This window comes from Cololabis saira, chromosome 12 (genome assembly GCF_033807715.1).
Source record: "Cololabis saira isolate AMF1-May2022 chromosome 12, fColSai1.1, whole genome shotgun sequence".
NCBI lineage: Eukaryota > Metazoa > Chordata > Actinopteri > Beloniformes > Belonidae > Cololabis > Cololabis saira.
The window spans coordinates 19266346-19274008 of NC_084598.1; positions in this window are offsets into that span (position 1 = coordinate 19266346).

Below are 7663 nucleotides of genomic sequence, written 5' to 3' on the forward strand. Positions count from 1 at the left end.
CACACACACACACACACACACACACACACACACACACACACACTTTATATATAAAGGAATCAATGAGGTTTATAGTTTCGTGAACACTTGTTCTTTTCCTGATCAAGAGTGGTGGCCAAGACCCGTCCACAACTCTTGGATCATTGTTCATTTCCAATGGTGGTCGAGCAACAACATGACACCTCTGTCACACGAAAACCAACACAATTGGGTAAAATTAGACAAAAGAGATTTTACTCAGCAGCAGTAAACCACTCATGAACTCTCAATGACTGATATTTCTACTTGAGATCTACTTAATTATTAAAAAAGAACAAACAAAACCAGAGTTAGATAAGAATGCTGGCACACCTGCAGGGGAGGTTATTAACACTGATCGCTGTGTTACATAACTCTTGGGCCCTGACAGTCACATGTCTCACTTTCTCCCGTTCAACCCGCCTTTTATTGTTGCACCATACTGTAGCTCTACCCCCTGAAGACAACGGTATCCTGAGAACTGTGCAGGAACAGTTTAAGTGATATGACAAAAAGCCTGTGGTGCTTCCACGGCTTCAAAAATCCAAAGATCCCATTCGAATTAAGTGTTTGGCGTGCAACCTACAGGCTCTGAAGGAGCCCTGGCAGCTTCTCTGAGCCATATGATGGAAGGAGCAGGCTGGTGTGGTTATATTATGCAGTTTATGACAGATATAAATACATTTTATGTTCACGCCTGTGCATGAGTGTGTTTTCTTGCACAATCCCCTTTTATTGTCATGATTTTATTATTTTCTCTGACCTATAAGTGTTTGTGATTAATGTGGCGATTTAAAAAAAAAACAACAGGTTATTCAAATGTGTTAAAGTGATTGTTGGTGTGCACGTATGATACAACTCTTTCCTCAAACAATTTCCATTTATCTATGAATTTACATCAATATTCCAATAACAATATTCCTGTGTGCTTTTATCAAATTTCTCCTCTGATCAAATTTGTTAAGCAGTTTTTCAGGGGGGAAAAAGTTAAACGTGTGTAATCCTTTTTAGCCGTGCAATCCTCTCAGAGTGATGACGTGTTGTAGCTTGTGTGAGGGATCAGTGACTGTCTGAAGGCTCGGTCAGCAGCGTAGGGCACGTGAGCGTGCAACAATTTATCTGCAGGTGTCTGGGAAAGTTAACGGTGAACAATATGTGTTTTAAATAAAGGATTTATAGAAATTTACAGAAAAAAACCGAAACCATATGATATAGAAAGTTTTTTTTATGCTAGATTATGCTACATTAAGGTGCTATTTTTCATGACTGTCTTGAATAAATGTTTTTAAATTGTGAGGAAAATGAAGTGTCTTCATAAGATCTAAGATAGAAGTCTGTAAATATGTCACCAAGCAAGCAGAGAATAAATTTGACTGAAATTTGATTTGCATTTGAAATGATTTTAAATGATGCCCCCCCCCCCCCCCCCCGCCTAAAAAATAAAAAAATAAATAAATACAGTAAATGTACGTGCTTCAATGGAGCTTTCATCCCCAACCTCAAAGATTCAACCTCAAAGATTTCTCACAGTGATGTCTATCACACAACTCCAGACCTTTATGATTAAAAGAGAAATTTTTATTGCAGGCCTCCTCTTTGGGATTAAGTTACACTGTTCTGGCATCAGTAAATGTATTCAAGTGTGCAGCACTGCTTCTCTGCATTGATGCTTTGAACTGCCCAGCATCCCTGTTGTGTTCAATCTGACCAACAGATGGTGACACAGACTGGGTCTGCCTGCTCTTTTATGTCCATCCCCTTGGCTATTTACATTTTTTAGCTTGTTAAAATGATATATTTTCAATAACATTTGCATAATGTCATTTACTTTTTAATTTGTGTTTTATTATTTACACTCGTATTATGCTTTGTCACCGCTGATGACACATTGCACTTGGTTCTGTATCTATCATGTTCTTGACAATCTTTTTTGATTGACCGTCTCTTTTTCCTGTCTTCTCAGACATCTGCCAGTGCAGCTCTGTTGTGAGGTTTTTACTTTTTTGACAGCCCACTGGAATTTAAACTTAGAAATTTATCTGGGGGATAGTTGTAATTTGAGTAACAAAAGAACTGTGAGAAAAATCTCTGGGAAAATGTCTAATTTCTGTTTCATGCTGTGTCATGCATCTCAACGATGTGACACTGATACCAGAAGGACGTAACTTCATCACAATGATATTAAAAACTGCACTGATTTATGAGTTTAGTTTTCCTTTTGGTTGTTAGTGCCATAAAGCACATTAAAAGCTCCCAACTGTGGATTATCATCCAAAGCCTTTTTTTATTCTTCTTATCTTCTAAGCTATAAATCGGACCAGCGTAAAAAAAAAATCACCAAAGTCCGCTTATGCAATCCCCAAATCTGTTATCTAAACTACATAAAAACTGATGCAATACAAACATAGTTGTATGAAAAAGGCACACCCTCTACTTCCTCATTACGTTGTTAGTATTTTATTTTATTTTCCGTTTATTTTTTTTTGTATTACAGAAATAAAACCAGAACAAAAACTAAGCCAAAAATCGGAAACAATATATGAGATTGTTAGATTTAATTGCTTGTGAAGCCAACTTTGGCAACGTCTATCACATTGTTGTGGAGAACATTTTGCCCAATCGTCTCGACAAAATTGTTTCATTTAAATGCGGTTTGCAAGCATCTATTTCTCCACAGCTTCTCAGTCGGCTTGGAGGCAACTGGACTCAACAGGGCCAACAGGCCTCATCTCAAATGGAAACAAGGTTGCCTATGGAGATGAGGTGTACAGACTACCTGAGTGGTGTGCCCACTTCAACAACCTCTCCCTAAACGTAAGAGAAACAAACAAAATCATTATTGATTTCAGGAGGCCGAGATGAAGTGGATTCTGTCTCCCCTCTACCCACCCCCCTGTGACCCCATAACAAGCCAGAGCGCCTTTATAGTTTGTGTGGAAATCCAGAGGTCCATGTGCACGAAGGACCAACAGCAGTCATTACTTTGAAACAGTGAAACAGGCCTACTACTACATTGACAGAAAAGTGCTACAGCTAACATTTACTAAGCGCCAAGTACAAATTTTCAATTCATCATTAGAAAGAAAAACATATTTTGTAATAGCTGGTTTACAATTTTAATCTTATGTAAGCCTCGTACCACACATTAATCACATTTGTGTATTGTGATTTGCAGAGCATCCATAAACTCAGTTATATCCTCAGTGGGTTGCTGCAGGGGAGGAGTAGGGAACCCTGCTGGGTGCTGCACAAAGTAAAGCCAGATTGTAGTGATCAGCCTGGGAAGAAGACACTATGCATGAATTATTAGATGACCCACTCTGGAGCCAGAGACGTGAAATCCTCTCCAGATGGGTCCTTTATCTCAGCAGAAACCAGATCATAGAGACTAGTTTTCACAGCAACAGAAGACCCTGACGGAAATAATCGCCAGAATACATGTTTGAAGGTGTTTTTCCTCTCTCTATGTTCCTTCTTATTTATCTTTTCCAACTCAGCTAGACATATGCCTCTATTGTGAAGTTCTCCAAAACAATGAAATGGGCCAATAAACTGTATGTCAGTTGGCTTGCAGTGAAGCTTGTAAAGGAAAAGTGGGGAATTGAACAACTGCCCCAAAGGTTTTGAAACTTAACTTTATCTTGTCGAATGTGCACCAAACAAGTTTGTGTGGTCTAACAACCCAAGCCAAGGTGCTCAGTATTATTATGGTTTCACTTTAACAAATGTGACGTTTTCACATTTTTTTGAAATCCCCTGAATTTCCAGTGAACGTGTTAAACTTGTGATGCAGTCTTGCTCAAAGAGAGTCTTTTCAGCGTTGCAGTGGGGGATTTAAAGCAAAAATGGTTTGATCATGAGCCTGCATAGTTGTTCCTCTTGAAAGAGCATGTGTACTGAATTTCACTCGACTCTGACAGTCTCCATCCGCTGTCTGTTGCATAGTAGGAAACGTTGGAAAAGAGGCAACAGACAAATACGTGGCAATGGAATCAGAGAACATGATGATTAGGAAGGGTCAACGTTTCCACTGTTACTACAGAACTGATTCAAACCACATCTAAGAAATAACAAGAATAAAAAAAAAAAGATTATAAGCCTTTTGATGATGGGGCAGCTGACTCAGAGTGAGTCAGCTCTGTAATAAAGCTTCATCAGTTTGCTGAGTCATCAGTGTTAGTCTTAGCGACTGATGTAAAAAATGAATAAATAAATACTCAGTTTCTGGCTTACACATTTTGTGGGGTCTGGCAAAAGTTGGAGAAGTCATCAAAGAGGCAGAAACAAAACAACAGTTTGACTAGCAGTGAAGGTTTTATGGGCGATCCACCAAGGAAAAAACTCAAGATGATGGGAAAAAGCTGTCAACACAATCACTGCGACTAATCAGTCACATGTACTGTAAGAAATATTATCTGATCAAGATTCTATTTCAAAGACTAGTAGACCTACTTAGTTGCCTGTTACTGTTCTGTTTGTTCAGTGGAGGCACTAAGACCTGCGTGGTCTGATTAACAGTCTTAGAGACTCATGCAGAAAGGTGCTAAATAAATTAAAACCATTGAAACTCGGTTAAACACAGCTGGAAAGCTCCTAGGATGAATTTGTAATGGGAATCATGTTTTAATGTCACGATTGAGCTGCTTTGCAACATAAAATCTTCACTTCAACCCCTTAATAGTATTAAAGGCCCTCCTGTTTTCAGAAATGTTCTAAACCCAATTCAGTCCTTCATAAGGCCACTGGAGGCTGGAGCCTATCGTACTATCACTGGGTGGGGTGAGGTGAGGTGGGGTGAGGTTGGGAGAAGTGGGTTGAGGTGCAAGCATGGGGAGACCAACACACCTCACATGAAAGACTCAAAGAGGAAACCGTAGAGCAGTGTGAGACCAGTGCTAATCACTAGTGTGTTAACTCCCTGCCATTGTTCAAACTAAAAACAGAATATGTGGACCTCTTCTACGGAAACTGGAAAGGATGTTCAGGACTATTAGATTAGTTCTTTCTTTTATTTCTCTCTATTTTATTCTCTTTGTAATCTTGGAGCACTTCTATGTTGAGGAATTTGCTCATTTGCTTTAACTTTCAGAAACGGGAATACTTTCAATGCTTTTTCTTTGAAAGACCGACCTCAATAAACAGTAAACAACTTAGAGAAAGGGATTTTTTTTTAGATCAGATAATTATCTGCTGGGGTAGAGGACAGGTTCTGTGCTTATAAATATTATTTGAGGTTCCCATCTTCTAACATGACATGGCAGTAACTATTACCATTGTGATGTATCATGCTCAGTAAATCAAAATTGAAAGTATTACAGTAAATTGGCGTGGATTCGTATAGGAAGTGACCTTTGAAGAAGCATAAAAATAATAAAGAAGTTGAAATATGGCAATATACCTCCTGATACAGTCTAGAATTTCAGCCTCTTAGCTCAAAGCGTTAGTGAACTGTGCAAAAATAGACACGAAATAGGCCTCATAGGCCAACCTATAACAATACATAACAAACCTCCTTTGTCTACTGAGCATTAATAACATGTCATAATCGAAGGAGAACTAATTAAAACGGATGTCCTTAACATGAACCTATTGTATTATTGAATTATCAAGGACACTTTCAGGTTTTTGTGTTTAGAAATGTTAAAGATATTAAAAGAAAACCATAACACAATGAGGAAAATACTGTGGCGAACAAGTCGTGCCCAGAGCGTGTCTCGAACCACAGTCTCCCAGACCACAGTCAACTGCACTAACCAGTCGGCCAAATACTGATGTGTTGCCCTGGCGGGCAAGGCCTTATCTTATCTGTGGTCGTTACACTATGTTCAAAAAAGTATTGTTTTTAATGGACAAGATCCGGCATTTTACGTTGAATTCTATTGTTCAGGTTTTAAAATTCTAGCTAAATACATAAAAAAGGTGAGGTGTGAGCTTCATAACAAAACTTCTGTGCCTACTGAGCATTAATAACATGGGGTTAGCCATAGAAAGGGGCGATAACAGCCTCCTGTGTCTACTAGTAGGTAGAGTAGGGCCCTACTGGCCATATCTATGGGATGATTGTTATCGTTTTGTCCTTCTTTCAATGGTATGACAGCAGTCAAATCGGGTGACGGATCCCATTGACTTCGCATAGTACTACATCGGTGCTGCTCCCATTAAAACCTCAATAAAACACTGCTAAAACAGTGTGATTTTCTGTGTATATACCACAGAAAATAGTGGTGAGAGGTCGTGGGCATTTCACGGATTTTTGTGAGATCAGGTTGATAATACAAGTTCCTAATTTGCTTTGAAAGAAGGGGAATGTTTGAAAAAGATGCCTTTAATTAACAATATGTCTTTGAAAGAGCCAAAGAATTTGACTTATTTGCAAAAGATAAGATGTAGGGTAGGCGTTTCTATATTGTCCATTTGAATAAGTGTCAGTATATCCCTCTCATCTCATTTGTCTCTGGGTGTCTCTGTAATAGAGAAGTCCTGACTGGAGGAAAGTCCACCTCTCACTCAATGTCAGCTGCTGGCTGTGAAACAAGTTAGAAAAAATTGACAGTTTAGTTTTCACAAGTTTTTCATAATTGTGAGCGATCAGGTACTAACTCAGTACAAACCACGTGTTATCAGACCTCAAAAAGAACATCAATAAGGACACCATGGGGATTTTCTTTTTTTATGTTATAACTGCATCATAAATGCCCGTTGAGTCACAATAACAGAAGGCTGTTGACATACTGCCAGGATTGTATATTGAGATGAGGTGGGAGTGATCATATGGCACCTGAGGAGTGTGTATATTTTGCTTCCAGGCTTCAATGATGCTGCAGTTTGCGGCACCCTCTGTGGTGTGAAAGGATATGAACTCTCAAAAGAAACACTGGATGGTGACATTTCAAGAAGTTTTCTACCCAGTCCTCGCAGCTGTGGGTATCCCATGTAAGTACTGGTCACTGCTGGGTGATTTCACACCCAATTACCTAAATATTCTTTATCATTTAGGCACTGGATTGAAGTGATACTGTTAGTATTTTAGGGGATGTGAGACATAAGACGCCTCAAATGACCTTAATCTTTTCCCCAGCCAACACCATCACTTTTCTGATCATCTGGAGGAGGAACTGCAAGCTGTCCAGATCCAGCACTTTCTATCTGATGGCAATCTCTGTCGCTGACAACCTTGTCCTGATCTTGATTGTCGTTCTCGAGCTTTCTCTTAAGTACCACCAGCAGCAGCCGTTTTGGAGTTATGAGCCCTGGTGCAGCCTGAGAGATGTTTTTAGCTACGGAGCCTACAATGCCTCAACCTGGCTGGTGGTTCTGTTCACAGTCGAACGTTTTATCAGCATCCACACGTGGAAAATTAAAACTAAAATCTGCACTCCAACATGTGCCGCATGGACTACATTAACAATTTTCATCTGTAGCGGGCTTTTTGCCATCCCTTACTATTGGTCAAACGCCTCTGTCTATGAGAACAACGAGACCTCGTGCATATACAGACATCAGGCCCCCACACAGTTTATTCACACTCTGGTTTGGATTCAGACACTGCAAGCCTACATCCTCCCCTTTGTCATTATTTTTACCCTTAATGGGCTGACCCTGCGTCTCATTTCTCTCAGCAACCGAGTTCACATTACTGAAGAAC